This window comes from Octopus bimaculoides, chromosome 3 (assembly GCF_046866305.1).
Source record: "Octopus bimaculoides isolate indiv1 chromosome 3, ASM4686630v1, whole genome shotgun sequence".
NCBI lineage: Eukaryota > Metazoa > Mollusca > Cephalopoda > Octopoda > Octopodidae > Octopus > Octopus bimaculoides.
The window spans coordinates 55,388,746-55,415,177 of record NC_142930.1 but is presented as its reverse complement, the minus strand read 5'-3'; positions in this window follow the sequence as shown (position 1 = coordinate 55,415,177).

Sequence of the window (26,432 nt, the reverse complement as noted above, 5' to 3'; positions counted from 1 at the left end):
CTAGTTATGGATTGAGTTGAATAAACCAGCGTCTACTTTTCGTTGGCACAAGAGCCCAGGCAAAGCAAGTCCATTAGGAAGTTCATGATGATCCTTTTTTTCGACAACAAGGGCATCATCTAGATCCCCTGGGTTTCCTCTGACCAGACGGTCAATACAGAGTACTTACTGGAGGTTTTAAGGGGGTTCAGAGGAAAATATTTTATCGGAAAAGTCCAGAGCACTTGCATCAGGACAATGCACCAGTTCACAGTTCTATCCTATACTTGACAGAAATGAGAATCAAAACTGTCCTTCACCCTTCCTATAGTCCAGACCTTGCTCCCTGTAACTTTTGGCTGTTCCCCAAGTTGAAAGAGGTGATGGAGACTGTGAAAGTGCTCAGGGACACCCTCACTTTGGAGGATTTCCAAGGGGTCTTCACGAAGTAACTGGATCGCTACAATAAATGCATTGAAATCAGAGAATCCTTCTATGAAAAAGAATAGAGTTTTCCACTTCTTTAAAATTGGTAATTATCTCTCCTGAAAATAATTGTCTCTCCTGTAATGCACCTTGCTTATATTTAATTGATTGCATATTTTTTTTAATGCATGAGAAGGAGCATGTGGAAAAATTCTTGAAGCGATTTATCTTCATTTATACTATATTTTGAAATTGTTCTGCTTCGCATCTTGCGTATTTGATCGACTGTGTATTTTTAATTACATTTCAGTTTTCGAAGATAGTAAATATTTTACTAAGAAAATCCGATGAAATCTCTTTGTTATTTCAAATTGATTTCATTTATTGAACAGTTCATTTTATTCCATCTTTGATATATTGTTTATTATAATTGTATTTTAAGGAATCCATTTCAACTAAACAAAATAATTTTTCGTGCGGAGTAATATTGTTTATCAGCATCAAAATATCAAAAGTAAATCCAGTACAGAATTATGCAGGTATATATATGATACAGTTATATCTATACTTTACTTCTACACACATACACATGCATATACAATTATATATATGTACGTATACATACATATATAAACGTGTACGTATATGTGTGTGTGTATATGTGTGTATACATATATATATTTGGTAAAAGAAACAGAGTGACTCAAGGATGGAGCATTTCGTGCGTTAACACTTATATATATATATATAGATAGATGTGTGTGTGTGTGTCTGTGTGTGAGTTTATGTGTGTATTTGTATCTGTGTGTCTACGTGTGTGTGTGTCTGTGTGTCTACGTGTGTGTGTGTGTGTGTGTGTGTGTGTGTATTTGTGTCTGCGTGCGTGAAAACTCATACACACAAATATTATTTTGTCAGCCAAATTCGTTCGTTTCTTTTGCATTATATTTTAATCCTTATATTTCATTCAACGATTTTGACAAATGTTTTAGTAATATGCTCTACATTGTTCACTTGCAAACATTCCACTATCTGGCCAATGATTTAACAGTTGACATCACCTAGTTTTGACTCGAAGAATTCATCTTTAGTCGTCCATGTGTGCAACAATGAAGGCAGTGTCTTGAGACAAGTAGTCGCCTATTCTCTGACAGTGGCAACAAGGCTGGATTTCTTCAGGCATCAGGAAGAGTTTGGGGAAACTCTTTTTTAGTTCCAAGTTGTCTTTGAACGAAAAGGCCTCGCTGACAGTTGAAAAGCGACCAAAAATGTCATATTCTGAAGGCGCTATATCAAGAGAATATGGTAGGTGCCGGAAAAACTTCCCAAGTGCGTTCTTGAATAGCATTTTGGGTTCAATTAGACGTGTGGGGCAGGTCACATCGGGTGAAGGTGACAAGTGACGGTGTTGAAAGAGCATCCCATCTTCTGGGCCAATTCCCTAGTCGATACGCGGAGATCCATGTGGATGAGCTCGTTGTATCAACCCCCTTTGAAACGGGCAGGTCTTTTGGAACGCGAAGAGTCTTTAAGGTAGAACTTCCCGTCTTTGGTGAGTAAAAACTATTTGTGTGCAATTCTTTTAGTAATAGCGCCTTATGCATACACAGCACAAATGTCTCGAACAGCTTTGTCAGCTTCGGAACCTTAACTGCAAGAGAAGAGAAAATGTTCTTTTTTTTTTTTTTCAATTTGACACTCCATCGTCATACGACTGAAAAAGGGGAAAATTTATACAAATTTCAAATACGATAAAGACAAGTTGTTGCAAAGGGAAAAATAGAGAGTCAAAACACCATAAAGCACTACGATAAAAACATTTATCGTGTTTATTTAAATAACAGTGGAAAGAAACGAACGAATTTATCTGACAACACAATACAGATTGTGTATCCTAATCAGTATAAGGGTTTTTAAGTATGATTGAGAAAACATGCAGATGTATAGAACCCCAGACTGACCTTACTGCTCGATTAAGTGTACAGAAACCAAAGATTTAAAATGAATAGTACTGTCTATTAAATGCTTCTCAAACATACACACAATACCCATCTCACTGAATATACGATAAAGAAATCGGGGTTTGCAGATATGGATTTTAAACCTATACGTAAATGTATAATATCGTGTAAAAAGTTCATTCTTTTGCCAAGTACATTCTCCGCCTTCATTAACATAATGCAAATCATAAATATTGAAACTGAATGCAAAATTCTCAAGCTGTTCATGTTCTAATTGTGAGACACGCCTCCTAATGGTGATACCCGCCCAACGCCTACTTACTTTCGTGTACTTGGAGTAGAGGGGTGTGGAATGTTTGCGGATGCAACAATATTTCTTCTTTGCAACGAACGAATGACACAATTTAATTATATAATGCTATTTTATTGTGTATGATAGCTTTATGTAGTTTAAAGGATGAAAATCAGCACTGAAATTTAATTTCAAAGTGATATGAACATAATGCAAAAAAAAAAAATTGGCGTTCAATATACTGACTTCAAAATATATAAATATGACAAATTGGAAAATTTTAGATTATAGTATGCAAAGTATCTATGCATTTACATGTAATTTCAATCAAATATTTCCGTTAGCTACCATTGCCGTTTATATGTTATATGTTTATAATGTAAGTTCTTATGTCGGCACCAGTTAATCCTTAAGCCTTTAAAATAATTTGTGGGATGTGGATCAATGCAGTTGCCATAAGGAGTAGAAACTTTGATGTGTCGAATCTTGCCCTTGAACAGAATGTACAACAGTAAGGGTTGTTAGTCTGGTGAAATGAAAGCACAGCTGTTCTTAGTATTTTTGACGCCAGTTCGAACTGCGGATCAAGCAAACATTACTGATGCATTTCACATGGAGAGTAGAAAAAGTTGTTTAAAAGTTGATTTAGAAAAAATATCAAACATATATGGATATCAAACATATATGGATATCAAACATATATGGATATCAAACATATATGGATATCAAACATATATGGATATCAAGCATATATATCATACATAGGAGAATTATGAATAGCACACTTTTCAAGATGTTCAAGAACTAGAACAGATTATATCCTTAAAAGTCCGCCTGCGAAATTTTTCCGCGAGAGTTCCTGACCCCAGTAATGAACTCATTTGCATATCAGCCAATCAGAGCAAAGCCACTTTTATCCTTTCTTTCTTTCTAGTCAGCGCTGTGCATTCCATACTCTTTCCCTCTCTACTTGCAGACAGAAACTTCTCTATCCTCTAACTACCTTGTCGGGCGAACGAATAAATATATATGTAAATGATATTTTTTCCTACTTGGTGTTAATCCTTCGATGTTCACTGGTTACTATGACGTTGGCACAATAATGCATTTGCCAAAACTGAATTGCTGGAGTTATTTCATTTTTTCCAGAAAATTGTTTTTAAAAAGTTATAGAGGTTTAAAGTTTGATCATTTTCACCCAGTCAGGGAACAGGATTTGGAAGCTCCCACTCTCACTCTCTTCCTCTCTCTCACTCTCACACATACACACACACACAAACACACACACGCACATACACGCGTTCAGGCACGCACAGATGCACACACATACACACATACATATGTTAGAAGAAGTTACTTATTTTCTTCCTTATTCTCTCCGACTAATGTAACCTTACTTAGTGGCGGAAATTTAAATGCACATGGCAAAGCCTCACTTTGAAATAAGGTCACCCACTGAAGGAGCTCAAATCCCAAGGTATATAAATACGGTAGTATTCAGTGAGTTTAGGACTACCGACTTGCATACACTGGATCCTATTGTTTTACCGTTAGGAGATATGAGGATGAATTGATCCGGAAAGGTCTGGACTTCCGGGTACGGCCATTCTTCCTGAAGACGGATGGCAAGTCTTTAGTTCTCCATGTGTGCAACAAGGAAGGCGGTGTCTTGAGACAAGTAGTCGCCTATTCTCTGACAGTGGAAGCAAGGTTGGATTTATTCAGGCATCAGGAAGAGTTTGGAGGAATGCTCTGTTATTTACAATGAATGAGAAACCAGAACGGTATCTTAGACACAAGACTGAGATATGTAAGGCAGGTTCATAGTAGTTGAGATATAAAACACTCACAGACATTCTCACACGTTTCCATATATCTCATAGGTACCGATTGGATTGCTTGAACATACCAATATGAGCATGGAATAACAGATCACAAAGCTGTAGTCCTGTCGGTCTAGTTTGATAAAATTCGTTAACTCAACAAATGAAAGATGAATGCACCGTTCCCGGCACGTAAAAACTACAGAGACCGGCTTAGAATTTTAATTATGGGACAGCTGAAAGGGTCAATCGTCAACAAAAGGTGATGGTGCACTTTGCAAAGAGCGATTGCAGTAAAATCAGTAAGTTAGAGCAAAGAGACAGCGATAAAGAGAAAAGATTACAGCATGAATTATTAATTTAGAACAGCGGTTCTCAAAGGGGGCCATTTGGAGCTTGAGGAGGGCGTTTTGATTTCAATTCCTAGACTGGGTGGTGTGTTGTGTTCTTGAGCAAAACACTTCATCCCACGTTGTTCTGCGATCACTTCGACATCTGGCCTATGGCACACCGTGCACCTGTTCAGAAAACGTCGAATTGTTGACCTGAGTGAGCTAATGTGCGGCATGAACATTTGATCACTATAAACAAACCATTTCGGCAAAAGCTGAACGCTCATACGTCGCCTTCGACGAGTCAGTCCATTATTATTATTATTATTATCATTACCATCATAATAATAATAATAATTATTATTATTATTATTATTATTATTATTATTATTATTATTATTGAGAGAGAACTGCATACGCCATCAAAGTGACACTGGGGTACAATGATACGAAGCGCAATATACATGACTACCCGTCTGATAAGGACACCCTAGGCACATGCAACACAATCATGTGTATGTGACACGCTGACCTCATATCAATAGAAACAGCACATGACCTTGCAGCTGCGGCCCACTTAGAATTTTCTTCAAGCCAAGTAGCCCATCTCGCTCAAAGGGTGTCTAACTATCGGTGTTTAACGATGATGAACGAAACACCCATATTTCCAGTCGTGGATTATTCAAACTCCAAAGAATCCTTCTCTCTCAACACATGACTCTGATGCTCCCCCTCTACTCTTGCACAGATCGTCAGGCAAGGGACATGTTCAAGTGGCAAATGACAAAGCAATCTGAGATATTAAACAGAATGTTTACTGTAGTCAATCTTTTCCACCAAGACAAAACATGTACAAGGTAACACTTCTAATCAGTTAGCATCAAAAGCCATGTGACCCAGTACCTGGTGTTGTATCAGGGCATTAATATTATGCTTCCAATATTACTACACGTGATCTTACTTCGCTTCACTTCACTCCATTGTGTATAATCATTACCATGAAACCCCGTGACATTGTTTATCTATTCTACACTTACTAAGCTTAGTTTTCTGGAATTGTTTTTAACATTACGTCTACTATGAAATTCATGATACAAGATCTTTGTAACATGTGATGCAGTATTTTTTTATGACTCTCACGCCTTGAGTTCAAATCTCGTGTGCTCAACTTGCCTTTCCTCTAATTAATTATACTAATGAATATAATCAGCAACATCACTGTCCAAAATGTGCTTTTCTACCTAGATATAATCGAGTATGCCCTTCCCCAAATAATATACGTTCTTATATCTACATGAGAAATCAATCTTTATTTTATCCTATGAGGAACAGTGTAGTGGCAGAAGAGAAACAATGCGTATTCAAACTAAATTCTTATATGTATTTAATTTCATTTCTCTATACTCTGAGTAAAAATTCCAATTATGTTTAATTAGCCGCCAGTTCTGAGTCTCCAAAATACATTCTTGTGATACACTAGTTTTTATTGAAGAATCTATTTACTGGCCTAAATACAAAATAGAAATCAATACTATTTATTTTAGAACTTTAGATTACAGAATAGATAGAGTAGCGGACCACATGACTACGTTTATTAACGTTTGAATTCAAATTTACCCTGAGTTTACACTGCTTTTATCCTTCAGTTCCCGATAAAATAAGTACCGGTCAAGTGTGGGGTAGATCTAATCGACAATACCCTCTCCTCCAAAGAAAGTTTGGGGCCAATATCTATATTAGAATTCATTATTTAATTCACAGAAATGTCATAAGCATATCCTAGTAACAAACTACGAAACATTCCATGAATACAGTGGTATTTGTTATATAGGGCACGGAATGAAGAGCAAGAGGCATTCTTATTATTGCAGATGCTGTTTAACCCTCGAGTTGCCACTAATCCAGAAGACTATACGATTAGAGCTGTTTCAGTCAGAATAATCATTACTTTCTCTATACCCAAGGCAACATTAACCAATGAGTCATTCATTTTGAATAGACATTAGTTTGTCGTTTGTGAGAGAGATCACTGCTATGTGTTACAGGTAGAATGACCAATAAGGGAGCCTCCGTTAAGAGTTGACTGGTCGAAGGTCTACCAGTTTTAGGTCAATTACCCTTGGTGGCACATGTGCCTTATCCTGACCAATCAGAAACAGCTACGCAGGTATCTTCCTTTAAATCCCCAACATAAAACAAAAATTCAGTATCCCAATCTTCCCAAGTGCTTTGCTTATAGCTACGCTGCAGCTGTTATGGGATTAAAAACAAGGCCTACGACACAAGGAAAGTTTCACTCAGCCCTCAGAACTGGAAAACCTTCAACGAGTAGTGCAACTCTTGTATGAGCAATATCTGGAGTGCAAACTATGGTTTTGTGCATGCTCGGCCTTGAAGCTTTCTCGTCTATCTCACTTCTCCTATAGGGAGCTTTATTACTAATTGCATGCATATCGTCATTTGATCAGAGTTTTTGAACGCAATATATGAGGTTATACGTACGTACATGCATACGCATATTGGGAAAGAGACAGACAGATATACAAACAGACAGATATACAAACAGACAGATATACAAACAGACAGATATACAAACAGACAGATATACAAACAGACAGATATACAAACAGACAGATATACAAACAGACAGATATACAAACAGACAGATATACAAACAGACAGATATACAAACAGACAGATATACAAACAGACAGATATAAAAACAGACAGATATACAAACAGACAGATATACAAACAGACAGATATACAAACAGACAGATATACAAACAGACAGATATACAAACAGACAGATGTACACAGACACCTGCCGTTTAATCATTTTGAGCAGCAAAATAAATTGCTTCATTTTATACAATGAAATCTCGTATATTTCAAAAAGTTCAAGTCATTATTTTCAATCCTTTTTTTTTTATGTCTAGATAACGAGCATCATCCAGGCATAAATTAATAAGCCTAGCAACCGAACAAAATGGGATGCAATATTTCAAATTTAAGAGCGCATGTAATGAGCAAAAAGACTGGAAAATGTACAATTGAATATGCTTTCTGTCTTTTTCCATTCATACATAAGTGGGTTTTCCTTTCATTACGAGAACAGAGCTGTAACGATGATGCAGCGTAAATGTCCAATGGATTGAATATATCTTCTCAAATAAAAACCATTTAAGGAGCAGTTACAGAATATTTCCGAAATATCTAGTCAAGACATATATATATATATATATATATATATATATATATATATATATATATATATATATATATATATGTATATATATATATACATATATTGATATACATATATATTTATATATATACACATATATATTTATATATATGCACATATATATTTATATATATGCACATACATATTTATATATATATATACACACATATGTATATACATATACACAATATTATGTATATACATATATATACATACATATTACATATATATTATATATATATATATATATATATATATATATATATATATATATATATTTATAGAGAGAGAGAGGGAGAGAGGGAGAGAGAGAAAGTGAGAGAGGATATGTGTGTGCATGTGTATATGGGTATGTATTTTGTGTATTTGTGTTTAAAGGAGAAAGAATTGCGTAATTAAGGAGAAAATGAATACACAATATATATATTACAAATCTCCATGTAAATTATATTAAGGCAGAATATGGAAAATATATCTAATTGCTACAAAGACTTTTTTGTCTTCGAGATATGTGTGTGCGTGTTTGTGTGTGTGTATGTATATATATATATATATATATATATATATATATATATATATATATATATATATATATATATATATATATATATACATATATATATATATATACATATATATATATATATATATATATATATATATATATATATATATATATATATATATATATATATATATATATATATATATATATATATATATATATATATATATATATATATATATATATATATATATATATATATATATATATATATATAAAAGAAGTTTGAAAACGCCAATATATAAAAATGAATTTTAATTTAAAATTTTGTCAGAGATATTTTTAACATGTTTCGGTTCTTGTAAAAACGAACCTTATCAAAAATACATATTTAAAAAAATGAAATGAAATTAAGAGTTCATGATTGTTCGTTACTGGTGTCAATGGTCCACGTGGGGGCATTTTTTGTTGGTTGTAGTAGTAGTAGTGACCGTGTTGGCAATGGTAAATGGCAGTGACCTCTGTCCGTGTTAGTAGCAGTAGTTAATTGACAAAGCGGAGAGACGCTTGACAGTACGACATCGTAAAGAAGGATCAATGGGCTTGCAGCCCGATCCGGGGTAAAATTGCAACGAAAAAGCATGGGAAATCATGCCCCCATGATCCCGGACCACGTCGGGAGAATAAAGGATCAAATAGGGACGGAAAAAAACGAAACAGACTTGGACCGGAAATGGATAATGAGAAAGGATGCGGTAAAGGATTGGTAGACGAGGAATTCAGCTGCTGCGGAAAGGTGTTTGCTAGTTACATCGGGCTCAGAATCCACCAAGGGAAGGTATGTCAGAAGAAAGTAATTCAACAGCGCGGGTTGATGAACCGTAAGACGTGTGGCCAGAACCTCCGGGAAAATAACCACAGCGAGGGACATTCCACAGTTGAATTAGAACAGTCACAAACAGTGATAGGCGTGAAGAAGACAAAGATTAAGTGGCCGAAAGCAAATGACGCAGCAAGTTATAAAAAATTCGACAACGAGGTATCAAGAATGACCTCCAAATTCAAAGGCGACGACGAACAAAAGCTCGAGAACCTGGCTTATACAATCTACCAGGAAGGAGAGAACAGATTTGGACTGGAAACAACAGGAAAGGTAGAATCACCGGCAAAGAGCGGACCATCGAGGAGAGAAAGACGGATTGCAAAGATTCGAGAAGAGAAGAAAAAACTCAGAACCAGATAGAGGGATGCAAAGGAGGAGGAAAGCGAAGGGCTAAAGCAGCTATATGAAGAGATAAAAAAGAGGCATCGAGAACTACTGAGAAAAGAAAGAAGGAAGAACAGAAGAAAGGAAAGAGAAAAGAACTATCGTAGCTTTGTGAACGATCCCTATCAATATGCGAAACATTTATTTACTGAAAGTAAAAGCGGAAAATTGGATTGCACGAAAGAAGAGCTCGAACAACATCTTAAAGAGACGTACAGCGACTCTGACAGAAATAAAGTACTCCCAGAAATGCACGGACTGCAGAAACCACCTGAACCAAGGGTATTTTTCGATTTGAGTGACATCAAATGGAAAGAAATAGAGGAGTTCATAAAAAAAGCAAGAGCAAAAAGTTCACCAGGGAACGACGGTGTAAGCTACAAGGTTTACAAGCATTGCCCGAAATTGCGTTTACAGTTATTTGCATTGATAAGAGAAATGTGGAAGAAGAAACACGTAGCGGAGCGATGGTGTATAGCTGAAGGAATCTATTTACCTAAAGAGAAAGATGCAAAAACACTAGGACAATTTAGACCAATTTCATTATTAAATACTGACGCGAAAATCATGTTTGGAATCATTGCTAGACGAATCATAAGATTCGTACAGCATAACGGGTACGTTAATGAAGCAATCCAAAAAGCAGGAATCCCCGGAATCCCTGGGTGCATAGAACACGCATTTGCCATCTGGGAAGCTATCACCTGTGCAAAACAACTGAAGAAAAACCTGCACATTGTTTGGCTAGATCTTGCCAATGCATATGGATCTGTTCCACACGCGGTAATCAGAGCAGCGATGGACTTCTTTTGGATTCCAAAAGATGTTCAACGAATGCTCATGTCCTACTACGACAACATGAGGATGAGATTTACAGCAGGAGAGTTCACAACGGAGTGGCAACGGCTAGAAGTAGGTATTGCAGCCGGATGCACGATATCAGTCATCTTATTCGTGCTAGTCATGGAGATGTTACTAAGGTCAACAAACTGTGAGAAAGCTGCTATAAAGACACCATTAAGGGCTTTTATGGACGACATCACTCTACTATCGGAAAGTAGAGAAGCAAAGATTCGAGAAGAGAAGAAAAAACTCAGAACCAGATAGAGGGATGCAAAGGAGGAGGAAAGCGAAGGGCTAAAGCAGCTATATGAAGAGATAAAAAAGAGGCATCGAGAACTACTGAGAAAAGAAAGAAGGAAGAACAGAAGAAAGGAGAGAGAAAAGATCGGTTGGATGAACTAATAGGATGGGCAAGAATGAAATTCAAAGCCAAAAAATCTCGGAGCGTGGCTTTCGTGAAAGGAGTGCAAGAAGAAGTGAAATTCAGGATAGGAGGTGAAGACATACCAACGGTGAAAGAACAACCAGTAAAGAGTCTCGGCAGATGGTATAGAGACTTATTAAATGATAAGAAGCAAGGGAAAGAGACACACGAGTTAGTAGAACAAGGATTGAAGGCAATTGACAGAACAACACTGCCGGGAAAATTCAAATGTTGGATACTTCCATTTGGACTGTACCCAAGGATAATGTGGCCATTGCAAATGTACGAAATAGCCTTGAGTAGAGTAGAAAGGATAGAACAAAGATGCAGTGTGTTTATCAGAAAATGGCTTGGTCTGCCGAAATCACTCAATACAACTGCACTATATGGAAAACCCGTGCTGCAACTTCCAATAGCATCGATCACCGAAGAATATAAAGCAGGAAAGGCGAGGACAGTAATGATGCTAATGTATTCAAAAGATCAGAGCATCCGAGAAAACCCTCCAAAGGTACGAACAGGGAGGAAATGGAATGCGGAAGAGGCAGTAAACAGGGCGATCGGAATACTAAAACATGCCGATATAGTTGGAGCAACGCAAGAAGCAAGAGCCGGCCTAGGGACGAGCAGTTTCAGGCCATTTTGCAAGAGCAGTGTAAAAGAGATGAAAGAGGCAGTGGTACACGAAGTGAGAAAGGAGGAAGAAGAAAAGCGGAATGTACATTTGGTGCAATGCAGTCAACAGGGGCAGTGCCTGAGATGGGAGGAAAACGTGGTCAGTCGCAGAATCTCATGGAAGGAACTTTGGGCTTGGGAACAAGCAAGAACAGCCTTCCTGATCAAGTCTACCTTCGACGTTCTACCCTCACCGGCGAACTTAGTTCGATGGAACATAAAAACAACCGATGAATGTGGATGCGGGGAGAAAGCGACGGTGAGACACGTTCTGTCAAGCTGCAGACTAGCACTGGAAAGGTATACATGGCGCCATAATCAAGTCCTTGACGTCATAAGTGCAGCACTCAAGGAGAAGATCGAGGGATACAACAGAGGAGAGTACCCCAAAGTGGAAAAGCGCAGGAAAATATACTTCCAGAAGGAGGGAAAAGGACATAAGATCAGGCCTCCAAATAAAATATATGAGATAGACGAAATATGGAAGGGATACTGGGAGCTGGCCACGGATTTGGGAAGTCTAGCAATTTTTCCACTTATAAAAACAACAAAAAGACCAGACTTAGTCATATGGAACACAGAACAGAGAATAGGAATCTTGCTAGAACTGACAGTACCATGGGAAGAAAACATCGACAATGCAGAGAAACGAAAGGAGAAGAGATATGAAAAACTAATCGAAGCGTGCAGAGAACAGGGATGGACTGTCGAGTACTACCATCTGGCAGTGGGGGCTAGAGGCTTCATTGAAAGAAAAATGACAACGCTATTCAAGAGAAGATTTGCGTTTTCAAACTCGGAACTGAGAAAAACTGATAAGGAGGATACAGGAGGCGGTCGAAAAAGCCAGCTTCTATATATGGCTGAAGCGGGAAGACCGAATATGGCTTGAAAGTCATAACATGTCTAGGTGAGACAGGCTGACACTGAAGTGGCTTCGCGCCCTCCATTGTCAGTTAAAGTTCAGACAGTGTCATGTGACAACTTGCTGGGGCTACTTGCTGGAGCCTAGCAACGGGAAGTTTAGACAGTGTCATGTGACAACTTGCTGGTGCTGCCTACTGGACCCTAGCAGCGGAAAATTTAGACAGTATCACGTGACAACTAGCTGGGGCTGCCTGCTGGAGCCTAGCAGCAGATATAAAAAGGGGAACTTGACATGACGATCAGTCGGACGCTGACACTCGCAGTGGGTATTATTTGTTTGAAGCTCGATGAAGGTTTTAGAAGGCTAGTTAAAAAACAAAATGTTTCGAACACAATCCTTCGTTGCATATCTTGGAGAAAGTCCAGAGAAGAGGAAAAGAAGGAACGAAGGACGAGGAGGAAGGAACGAAGATTTCAGAGAAAACCATGTGAGTAGCTCCATGTTATAAAGAAATAATAAGCTGGAGAGAGAAAAAATATGGTTTTCGAAGGTAGAAGAGGGTATAATTGCTCCATGTGTGTGTTTATGTGCGTGTGAATATGGATCTGTAAACGTATGTTTGTGGCTACATGTGTGCGTTGTGTGTATGTGTTATGTATTTCTTACATGTGTCTGTATGTGTAAGGATTGTCAGTGGCTTGTGCGTGTACATGTGTGTGTGTGTGTGTGTGTGTGTGTGTGTGTGTGTGTGCGCGCGTGTGTGGTTATGATAGGTCAGTAGCAAAAGGAAATTCAGGTTAGGAAACTCAATGTGAGCATCTGTGTGAGTGCGTCTATGAATGCATTTGCATTTGTGTGTGTGTGTGTGTGTGTGTGCGTGTGTGTGTGTGTGTGTGTGTGTGCGTGTGTGTGCGTGTGTGTGCCTATGCATGTATTGTTTTTGTATGTGTGCGCTTGTAAGTATTGTGTGCTCTTGTCAAACGATACTCACATAGTATCATGCATAGTATTACGTATGCGTGAGGGTGTGTGTATCTGTACGCGGGAGTGAGTGTGAGGTGAGAAGGATCGATACTGTGTGCGCGGTTGAGTGTGTGTGTGTGTATATGTGTACTTACACGCCCATAGAAGTACCTATAAATATGTATATGCAAGTACGTATGAATATCTGGGCAACGTGAAACGAAATGTTTTGCTCAAGAACACAAGATTTCGCCCTGTTGAGAAATCGAAACTACCATCTTACGAACATGAGCGCAGCACCCTAAGGTTTATGCCACGCTTCTCCAGAAGTGTGTGTGTGTGTGTGCGCGCGTGCATGTTCGTGTGTGTAAGTGTGTCTATCTATCTATCTATCTCTCTCTCTCTCTCTCTCTCTCTCTCTATATATATATATATATATATATATATATATATATATATATATATATATACATATATGTCTATCTATATATAGAGAGATATGTCTATCTCTCTCTCTCTCTCTATATATATATATACATATATATATATATATATATATATATCCTTTTATTCTTTTAGTTGTTTCAGTCTTTTGACTGCGACGATGCTGGAGCACCGCCTTTTTAGTCGAGCAAATCGACCCCAGGACTTATTCTTTGTAAGCCTAGAACTTATTCTATCGGTCTCTTTTTGCCGAACCGCTAAGTTACGGGGACGTAAACACACCAGCATCGGTTGTCAAGCGATGTTGGAGGGACAAACACAGACACAAACATACACATATATACATATATACGACAGGCTTCTTTCAGTTTCCGTCTACCAAATCCACTCATAAAGCTTTGGTCGGCCGGAGGCCATAGTAGAAGACACTTGCCCAAGGTGCCACGCAGTGGGACTGAACCCCGAACCATGTGGTTGATAAGCAAGCTACTTACCACACAGCCACTCCTGCGCCTATAAATTTTTTTCAGAATGAGATAAAAAACCAAGGCCGTGAAGATTTTAGAACATTTATAAATATATATATATATATATATATATATAGATAGATATAGATATATCGTGGAATTTCTGGAGTTATTTATACAATGTATATATACGTAACTATGAAAGGTTTCTGCAAAAGCTTGGATAAAAAAAAAGTACACTGAATACCTTTAAGGAGTGCATTTATTTATTTATTTATTTATTTATTTATTAGTCTTGACAGTGTTTCGCTAGTGATTGGTCAGTGATCAGTAAATAGTCCCCACGTCAATAACACTTAAAGATTTTTTTAAATTAATTCATATATAATCCGAATATTATCGATTAATTTGAAATCACTCAAGTGAACACTACCATAATGAAAAGCATAGCTATGAATTCTCTTTTAATTGTTGTTTTTAAGTGAAAAACAACGCGGAAACGGTGAGTCTCCTTTCCATGTGATTTCCAGGAAATATTTTTGATATTACACCTCATGTTAACTATTTACCATTAAACCAACTGTCACAGTGAAAATCCAGTGTATATTTGTTTATCTGCTTTGTGCAGAATCGGTGATGCATATACAAATGATGGATCTCTCCTTTTGTAAGAAATCACAGCTATAAACTAGAGTCACTATGAAACAATGAAATTGTACATCTCTTTTTCGTGTAAGTGGGTGTTTTTTATGGATTGTTTCCTTGGAGTTTTTTTTTTATAAATATATGACATATTTATCTCAATGTTTACGAGCTTCTGCTTCTTCTTGTGTTTGAAAGATATTTTGTTGTTCCCATTTTTTGCTTCGTCTTTGATTTTTTTTTTTTTTCCTGTTTCTCTTTTTGTTTTTTCATGAGAAAACTGAAAGAAGATGTTTAGAAGAAAGTAAAAATTATTGCCTTTCAAATAATGTTATCTATAATTGACAGATTTTTTTCCGCACTGCTGATAATATTCTTCAGAGAAAATAAAACATAGCATATCGCATACTGGTAAAATGTTAGAAATTTGTAAGGTAGCAGTCGACGTGAGTGGTTTGGCTTGGGATGGCGAATCCGTTGCACATTGGTTTCCGCATGATCTCATTAATGATATATCTCGGTCTAATTGCAAGAAGTCCATGATGGTTGACGGGTAATAAATTTTGAAGGTGTGTGACCCACTACCACAGGAAGTTAGATTTCACTGTAACCGTGGTGTGAAATGCAGAAAAGCTTATCAAAAATGGTCAAATATGCAGCCTTGAATATTCGAAAAGAAGAAAAGACTTAAATACTCTTTTACAGGTTAACTATACAGACTATAATCACATCTACTTTCATGACTGATACTTACTTTATCCACTTCAAAACAATAAGCAGTCGACAAGCATTAGAATTGGATCTCTTAGCGCAGAGGGACAGATTAAATTTTAAATATTTTGCAGAAACTCTATTGTATCTTCTTTTGCTTCACCTTCTGAGCTATGATAAATTTTCAAGTGTTTCAATGTATATCATGTATTTCATATCGTACTGTATGTATGTGTGAGTAGGTGTGTATGAATGCATGCGTACTTGTTGGAAGTGCCAATAAAAAAAAACGATTGAAAGTTGGAGAGACTCAACAAATCTTCCTCAGCTCACGCCATAAACAATAGACATTGTAATATCAATGGGATTTCAGTTGATCTATATCCATATGGAAGTTTTATGAAATATGGAGGATGTATGAGATATAATATCTTCTTTTATATTCGCAAATGAACACTCAGACTGTCTAATTGTATCAGTACTAATTAATATCACTGAAATGAAAAGTTTGGGGAAGGGAGCCGAAAACATTGAAACCATATTAACGTGGGCAGTCAAGAACCTGGCAGTATATTGCGTGTGTATTTGTATGCGGCTAGAGTGTGTGTGTGTGCACACGTAAACACACGTGCGGACACGCACACACACACACACACACACACACACACACACACACACACACACACACACACACACACATGCACATTATATATATATATATACAGAGAGAGAGAGAGAGAGAGAGAGAAAGAGAGAGAAAGTATAAGAGAGAGAAAGTATAAATACAAGGCCTGATATTAATTTTATCGGCTGTGAAGGAATAGAAAGTAATAGTGTTGGGATAGGAGCTCGTAGCTTATAGAGACGTTACCCAAAGGTATTCAGTCTCTCACCGTTTCCTCCATGTCAATTCACAGCTCTCATACACATAGTGACTTCCAGCTCCTCAAATATTTTAAAGTGATTATGGCCCATTATATCGATTCAAGTATGCCGCTATATGACCAGTGTTTTAGGAGTCAGTAGTGTAAAGAGAAAAGTTACATCCTGCAGGATTTTAACTCAGAAAAGCACCAGTTGCGTACTGGGGTGGATCTAATAGACTGGTCCCCTCCCCCAAAGTTTCGAGCCTCGTGCCTAGAGTTGAAAAGAATATCGAAAGGCATTTTTGCTGACAGACAGCCAGTTTCACCAACATACGGTCCGTATAAATATGATAATACTGATTTCATACTTATGTCTATAGTCAGAAGCGCTATCTCATAAGGAACTGAAACCGTTTCGCAAACTATTGTTTCCAAAATAGTAGGATTTGCTTTAAGTAGTTTATTATTTCTGTCATGCACATGAAAGTTTCAGATTTCTTAGATTTCTTGCAAAGAATAAAAGATTGTTGCGAGGCTTATTGCTTTTCCTACGTATCCACTTTGGTTTGATAGTTGTATATTTGGTTGAAATATACATGTACTTTGGACCAAATATACAAGTACCTCGGATGTAGAAGGCTTTCAGCTCAGCATTACAAGATTACCAAACAACTTTTAAGGTGAGCGGTGTGTGAGAAATGGATTAAATTATTAGCTGTCTTCAGTTTAGTTTAGTGGAGGCGCAATGCCCATTGGTTAGGGCAGCGAGAACTACGTTAAGGGTACATGTGTCTGTGGAATGCTCAGCCACTTGCACGTTAATTTCACGAGCAGGCTGTTCCGTTGATCGGATCAACTGGAATCCTCAACGACGTAAGCGACGGAGTGCCAACAGTTTAATTTAATTTCTCAACATTAAATATTCAGGTCAACTTTAGTGTTAATAAGTAATAACAAGGCATGTAGACAAATTGATTTTTTTTTTCCGACTATAAATTCCCACTTAATTTACCAACAAATTTGCTTTCTTTTGTTAATTTTTCTGTGTCCTTTTATATCTTTATTTCTTAGCCGTTACCTTTTCGTTTATATCATATAGGTCTGTCTTGGTACACTTTAAATGAACTTGATCTGACACTCAAATTGTATTTCACATTGTTTAATCTATAAAATCAGAATACAGCAGCTGGTCTGGTATTGAAATAAATTAAGTGAAAACCTACGCAAGAAATTTAGATTACCCACTCAGTAAAACTATATTGCATTCTACTACTTTACTTGACATAGAGTCGTCTAATTTTAACACTTGTTGATGCAGAGATAGCTACTATTTAGGGACTATTACTTTCGGCATCCACTGACCTCAATATAATTTTAATAAATTTCTGCTATTATGCAAAACCAGAGGACTAACACTTTACTCCCTTTTACTCTTTTACTTGTTTCAGTCATTTGACTGTGGCCATGCTGGAGCACCGCCTTTTAGTCGAGTTAATCGACCCCAGGACTTATTCTTTGGAAGCCTAGTACTTATTCTATCGGTCTCTTTTTGCCGAATCGCTAAGTTACGGGGACGTAAACATACCAGCATCGGTTGTCAAGCGATGTTAGGGGGACAAACAGAGACACACAAACATATACACACACACATACATACATATATATATACATATATAAGACAGGCTTCTTTCAGTTTCCGTCTACCAAATCCACTCACAAGGCTTTGGTCGACCCGAGGCTATAGTAGAAGACACTTGCCCAAGGTGCCACGCAGTGGGACTGAACCCGGAACCATGTGGTTGGTAAGAAAGCTACTTACCACACAGTCACTCCTACGCCTATTTTATTTATTTTTTTTTTTTTTTTTGAACTGTTTAAAAGCAAATCTGAAATTGTCTACGAAATTAGAATCGTTAATGAAGATAATCCTTTCTTCTACAGGTAAAAGATCTGAAATTCTGGGGAGGTAGCTGGTCCCTTACATCGACTCCAGTACTCGACTGGTACTTATTTTATAGACTCTGAAAGAATGAAAGGCAAAGTTGGCCTCGGCGGAATTATGAACTCAGAACGTAAAGACGGACGATATACTGCTAGGCATTTTGCCCGGAGCGGTAACGATTCTGCGAGATACCGCCTTCGTAAGTTAAAATAACGCCAACTGATAATCCAAACTGGGTCTCCTCCTTGTTTGTCACTCAGTTAACAGGAATTTTTGTTGGCTTTAAACTGGACCACAGATTAACACATGAGGAGAAATTGAACGTTATAACACATTTGTCGTTTTAGAAATGCAAAACGGGAAAACAAAAATCGAAAATGATTTGCCCGTGACATGCTTCCAGCTCTCTAACGCACAATCTGTTATAAAAGTAATCGATACTTAGGTATAAGAACACTGGTTTACAGTGATTTTAGGGTAACGGAGTAGTTGATATTATTAAATTCAGTATTTTAGTCTTCATATTAGAATCTCTGGGAGGACGAAATAGGAAGTCAACATGAACGAGATCCTAACCCCAAAATTAAAGGATAGGGTAACAAAGGCTACTTTGTACAGAGCTCTTCCAAATCTGCCATATATATAATTTAGTAATTTATAATATTACAAGGACGTAAAATATATTTCAAGAGGAAGATCAGCTGCTTTGATCTGATTATTATAAATTAACATTATGAAATACGAATTGAGATTCAGATTTCAAGCTTTCATTCATAGCATACCCACATTGACATTGAAAGTAATACATCCTAATATACTTGCATGCAGACATACATGGACAACTAAAACAATTAGTGAAAGCATCGTACAGGTTAATAAGCCATAATCATGCTTTGATGATGGCTGGCTCTCCCTCCTTCTCTCTCTCTCTTTCTCTCTCGCTTTCTCGCTCTCTCTCTCTCGCTCTCTCTCGCTATCTCTCTTTCTCTTTCTCTGTCGCTGTATACAGTCAGACAAACTCACTGACAGACAGATAGACAGACAGACAGATAGACAGACAGACAAATAGACAGACAAATAGATAGATAGATAGGTTTCTTTATTAGCCACACAGGGCTCAACACAGAGGGGACAAAATACAAATGTAGAGTTTTTCTTTTCGAGGGGGTCGAAAACAAAGCAGAAAAAAAAACAAAAGTGGGGACAACGATGAAAAAAAAAAAAAAAAAAAAAAAAAAACATCGCAAAACGTTTGGGGTATTTACAAAAAATACGAAATAATACAAAAAATTCCCAATAAATGGGGAGGTTATCCGTGGAAAGAAAAACCTACGAAAAGACCACGGTAACCTCGGTCTTTAGCGTCACAGTTTGTTAAATAAAATTTCTCTGTTTACAAAATTTTAAAACGTTTTATAGAATCATGGTCAAGGTGGCTTCGTCATTTATACGTGCCATTCTTGCTACATGTATCCATCTTTTTTCGAAACATTTGCTAGACAACACTTGCCTCTCTACTCTCACCTTCCTTTTCAAGTGATACTTGAAAAAGTTGATGAGAGATTGACCAGAGAGGAAAGTATTTGTCTCTAATCCTTTCAGACGCGTCCACCAGATGCATTCTTTGGCCATAGCCACAAGTACTATAAATACAGCTCTTCCTTCCCGTTTAAAGGAAGGAGGCGTGACGATATTGACGATAGACTCGGTTGATAAACCGACTCGTCCCACACGCGACAGCAGTCGTTCGACATAAGCCCACAGCTCCGAAATGGTTGGACACTGCACGAGTGCGTGCAGAACGGTTTCATCGCTCTGACCGCATCTCGGGCAGGTCGGCCCCACATTTCGCGAGCCGTGTCTATAGAGCTTATCCCGAGCGGGTAGCGCCTCTCGGTAACACTGCCAGGCCAGGGATCTCTGGAAGTTGTCCATAGGTCCCGGCCCGAAAGTCGTCCTGAACAGGCGGGTCAGGTATTCCTCGTCGACGCCCAGGTTCGCCCCGAGATCGTCGTCGTACCTGCCCTCCACTAATCCCCTATAGAATGACTTCGTTGTGATGCAGCCGCTCAAGGTCGACCCGGGACGGCAAAGTTGTTGCAGAGCAACGCGACACTCACGGTGCCATTCGCCATTCCTCGGCCTCTTTTTGATCCACGACTGCAGCTCGGTCATGGAGACGAGCTGCGGGAAAGCGCGTCGCACAAACGGCGACCACACCTGCTCACCGTCGTCTACGTAGAGCCGGAGATGTCGCAGTCTCAGCGCATGTCTGCGCATCATCAACCACGGCATGCCCAGCCCTCCTTTCAGCGGGTGTTGGCAACAAACGGATCGCCTCACCATCGGAACGCTTCCTTTCCACAAAAAGCGGAAGAGGATGCGCTCCATTTCGGTGATGGCGCGATCGGGACAAGGCACGACGGTCAGGCGGTAGTAGATGACGGACGCGATGTACGCGTTCGCCACCTCCGCCCGACCTTTTAGGGACAGCTTCCTCTCGGACCATTGCCGGCAGAGAGTGGCCACCCTACTCGTTATCTCGTCCCAGTTCTTCTCCGTTTGCAGGTCCGGACCGAACCAGACTCCGAGCAACTTGACCGGACCGTCCGTCCAGCGTCCCACTACTGAGGCGCTGCCGGACGGTATGGGCTTGCTTCTCCAGGTGCCGAGCAGCAAACCCACCGACTTATCCCGGTTGATTTTCGCTCCCGTCACCGCTTCGTAGTCTTTCAGCGTCTCGCCGACAAGCTCGATGTGCTCGTGGCTAGACGCTATGACGGTGACGTCGTCCGCGTATGCCGACACGCTCGTCCCGCACCCCAGTTCTCGCGGGATGCCCCTCAACGTCGCCAGCTTCCGCAGTAGTGGCTCGAGAGTCAATACGTACAGGAGCGGCGACAGGGGGCATCCCTGACGAACCGAACGTGCAATGTCGAAGGGTCCCGATAGACGTCCATTGACGCGAACAACCGAACGGATGCCTGTGTACAAGGCAGCCATCCAGCCGCGGAAAACGGGACCGAAGCCGGCCGCTTCGAGGACGGCCTCCAAGTATCGATGGTCTACCCTATCGAAAGCTTTGGATTGATCCAAATTGATCAGGGCCCCACCCATGCCAGGTTCCTTAACTACCCTCTCTATGATGTAGCGCATCAGATGGAGGTTGTCATGGATGCTCCGGCCCGGCACGGCGCACGTCTGCTCCGTGCCGACCAGTTTCTCGATGACAAGCGCCAACCGCTTGGCTAACACCTTGGCCAAAATTTTCATGTCTGCATTGAGCAGAGTGATGGGCCTAAAGTTATCTATGGCGTCCCCCTTGTTTGGATCTTTCTTCAGCAGCGTTACCGCTCCTCGGCTCACAAAACCGGGAATGCTCCCGTTCTGCTGCCAGTTGCAGTACACGACCGCTAAGACTTCTCCAAACAAGTCTGGCATACAGTTGTAAAGCTCGTAGGGCAGACCATCCAAACCCGGAGATTTGTCCGTCGAGCAACCCGCCATCGCGTCCCTCACCTCCTCCGCCGTGATGACCCCTTCGCAGCACTCCGCCTCTCTTGCCGAGAGTCGTGGCAAGCTGTGCAGGTAGGCACTAAAGTCCACCCTGCCTTCTCGCTCGCCACTCCTCCCGAACAGTCGGGCAAAATGCCGCTGAAACGCCTCGCACATCTTGCTCGGCTCGAGCAATTCGCGCCCCTGTTCGTCTACCAGAGACCGGATGGTGGCTCTGTTACCCCGCTGCGCCTCCGCCACCCGGGCCTCTCGTGCGGCTCCAACACCTTCATTCCTCAGAGCACGCATCCTTGCCCTGACAGCACACCCTTCGTGTTTAGCATTGAAGTGTTGGTCGAGGGCCAACCTCGCCGCTAAAACGTCGGATGCGATGCCACTTCGCAATGCCTCTTCTAACTTTATCACTAGCTCCCCCTCTTCTCTGTTCCTCTCTACAGCTAGTGCCCTGCTATACCTTATTGCTTCCGCCCTCACTGCTCTCTTGAGGGCAAACCACCATTTGTTGTTGACGATGGCTCCCGTCAAAGCCCTCTTTACTAACGTTCTAATCCGGTCTCTGAAAACCTGTCTCGACGGGAAAGACGCGTTTAGTTTCCAGTAACCGGGACCCTGCCTATGTGCCTTATCTATGTCTAGCGTACACGTCACAAGTTTGTGATCCGTGTAGCTGACTATGTGGAACTGTGGACATCCTAAACTATCTCTATCTCTTGTCCTACACACTATCCTATCTAGATACGATCTCGACGACCCAATGCGGTTGCTCCAAGTCCACGTTGGCACATTTGGGTGGTCGAGTCGGTACCTGTCAGACAACTGGAAGCGTCTGAGCAGGTCTATGAGGCCTTTGCATCCCCTTCTAGTTTTGTCACTCCCCACGTAGTCTAGATGCGTGTCCAAGGTAGCATTCCAATCCCCCACTAAAAGTAAGGGACGAGACGTTCCCAGGAATACTTCTAGACGTCGAAAGAAGTCTGACCGACCTGTTAAAGGAGGCACATAAACTGCCAGCAACCGAAAAGCGCCTCCATCGCTGCCGTCCACATCTAGGACAACCAGTCTACCCTCCGGGTCCGTAAATATCGTCTTTACTTGGAGATCCAGACTCTTGCGAAAAAGAACCGCCGTGCCACTACCGCCCATCCTCGGCAGACAGGGAGAAAAATAAATGTTAAACTGTCCGCCAAACATGGACTTTAGGGCCCGCGGTTCATGGAGTCTGGTCTCACTAATGGCTATGATATCCAAATTGTGTGACTTGATGTCATTTAAGAGGTACCCTTGTTTCCAAGGGGACCCTAAGCCACGCACATTCACACAACCAATCTTCACCATGATTCTATTTATACGTGTGCTTTAAAGCACAAAACAAAAGAACAGAGTGTTACTTGCCGTTAGAAAGTTTTGTTTCCTCCTTGGATTTTTCACCAAGGAGGCTATTGTACAATTTCTTGCACAAATATTTCTGGAATCCCCCTACCGAGTTGGGGTAGAGGGATTTTATTGTGTTGTGTAATGCTGGTGTTACATGAATAATTTTAATGTGTTTTGGCGGTGTTGTACGTGGGTGGTTGTTGGTTTTGATATCGTTATTTGTGATGTTTGTTTTAGAGTTGATGTAATTCATCAACTCTGTGTTTGTACTGTCTATTGCTGTTAGCATTGTTTTTTTTATATTACTATTGGTGTTAGTAGTATTTTCGGGAGATGTGAATCTCCCTGCTTTGTTTGTGTTTGCATTTTGTTTTGTTTTCTTCTTACTGCGCTTCCTCTTTCCTTTCGTAGCTATTTTCCACTCCTCCCCACTCTCTTCATCGGATGATGGGAGATCTGAGGAGTCAGAAAGAGGTAACGGCAAATTTTGTGCGTCTGTGTGTGTTTCTGTGAATGTTTGTGTTGCTGTTTTTATTGATGTTGGCTCCTTGTTATTTATGTGTGGTGTATGTGATATGGGGGAGGGAGAGGCAGTCTTGGAATTTTCTTTTTTTTCTTCTGTTTTTGCAGTTTCTGTTGTCTTTTCTGTTGTGGTTATTGCTGATATTTCTGTTGTTGTTTTTTGCGTTGCTGGTGGTGTTGGTAGTAAGGTTTTTCTGTTGGGGGTATTTGGTAGTTGCTTCTGTTGTTGTTGTTGTTGTTGTTGTTGTTGTTTTTGTTTAGCGGCCAGAGGGCAGTCCTTTTTCAGATGTGCTTCGCTGTTGCATAGGTAACAGCGAGGTCGCCTGCCCTCTACCACCACATACAGCTTGTGGTCCTCTGCCAATCTAATGTTTGGAGGAATTTTCTGTGAAGCCTCCTCCGTGATGTGGAGAAGGATTTCCAGATTTTTCCCTCCCCAGTTCTTTTCCTCTCCGACCGTAATCTCCAAAATATTTGCCTCCTCCATTTCCAGGCACACGGCCGATATCAGCCATTGGGTGTCCACCTCCGATGGCACATTTTTTATCATAACTTTGGTCACTCTCTGTCCTAGATAACTCGGTATCATTACCAAGTCATCTGTGCGGAGAGAGAGTGTCGAAAATTGTTTAGCTAAATTTTCATCCAGAAACCTTACTTGCACCGTTCCAAATTTCCTTCCCCAGGTGACATGATTCTGATAAGGCCAAATTTTTCTAAGACAAACTTCAATTTTATCTGTGCTAACATTTTCTACACGTCTGGTTTTTGTGTTTACCAGTTTATAAATGATGCACTTTTTGTTTTTCATTTCTATAATATCTTTTGGTATGTTTATTCTGACATCATCTCCTTCTTTCGTAAGAAGGGATTTTGTGTCTTTTATTTGTTTTTGTGTGAATGTCACTATTGTTCTTTTTTCCTTTAGAGCATTTGCGAAATTTGTTTTTGTTGTGCTGGCGGACATGTTCTTCTGGATATTTTTGTTTATGTTGGTGTATGTACTGCCTGGTTCAAAGGTGGTGGTAGTGGCAGCAGAGTTTGTTGAACAGGTGATGGTGTCATTGCTGACGGCCGATAACTTTACTTCCTTGTTGTTGCTGTTGTTGTTGTTGTTGTCGTTGTTGTTGTTGTTGTTGTTGTTGTCGTTGTCGTTGGTGGTGGTGATGATGGCGTCATCAGCAATGGTGCTTACGTCAGAGACATTTGTGACGGTTTTTACGCATGGTTTTGTAACCTTGGTTACAGTTTTGTTTTTGTTGTTGGTGTTGGTGGTGTTGGTGGTGGTGGTGGTGGTGAGAGGGCTGTTAGTAGCTGTACTCACAGTCTTTGTGACGTTTACAGCAACTGCGTTCCTGTCACTGCATGAGCACGCGCTATTCTGTTCTTTTTTCTCTTCTGGCATCTGAAGCCTCGGGAAATGCTTGTCAAAAGAACAAGACAAGCGTTCCAAAATTATGTTTCTCGACATTTTTCAAATGTCAAGAAGGAAATTTTTGTATTTTGCTAGGGCCGAAACTGCCCCTGGGGGTCAATTCCTGCCCTTGAAAATACACACAAATGAAGCCTAGGTGCTTCGCAACAAAATTATTTAAAAATTCCAACAAAATGTGGACAGTAAATGGTCAAATAAACGTTTACCTTCACAGCCGATGTGACAGCACGTCCATGAGAAGAGATAGATAGATAGATAGATAGATAGATAGATAGATAGATAGATAGATAGATAGATAGGTAGGTAGGTAGATAGATAGACAGACAGACAGACAGACAGACAGACAGATAGATAGATAGATAGATAGATAGATAGACGGACAGACAGACAGACAGACAGACAGACAGACAGACAGACAGACAGACAGACAGATAGATAGATAGATAGATAGATAGATAGATAGATAGATAGATAGATAGATAGATAGATATTAGCGCACGTTTATATAACATTAGAGGAACATGTTACCGTTTCTGTTTAACATCCCCCCCATTATTCATCATTATTGCTTATTGAAATTAAATCAGTGGTATGGAAATGGATAATGAATTAGAGGAATGTTTAGATTGACTTCATGAAACCCAATATCTATAGTAAAGACAGCAATTCGATATTATAAGGTCGAAAATTACATCTCATTTTCATCTATTATGGTTTAATAGATGGATTTCTGACCAATAACCGGAAAACTACAGTTACTGCTGCTTTTAAATGGCGTCGAGTATAGTGAATCCCTTTTGTTTTGTATTTTGTATTGTTCACCTTAATGCTTTTTGCTGCAAAACCTGTCTGTCTGTTATTAGATATGGAAAGTTAATTGCACACTTCAAAGACGGGAACTGAAATGG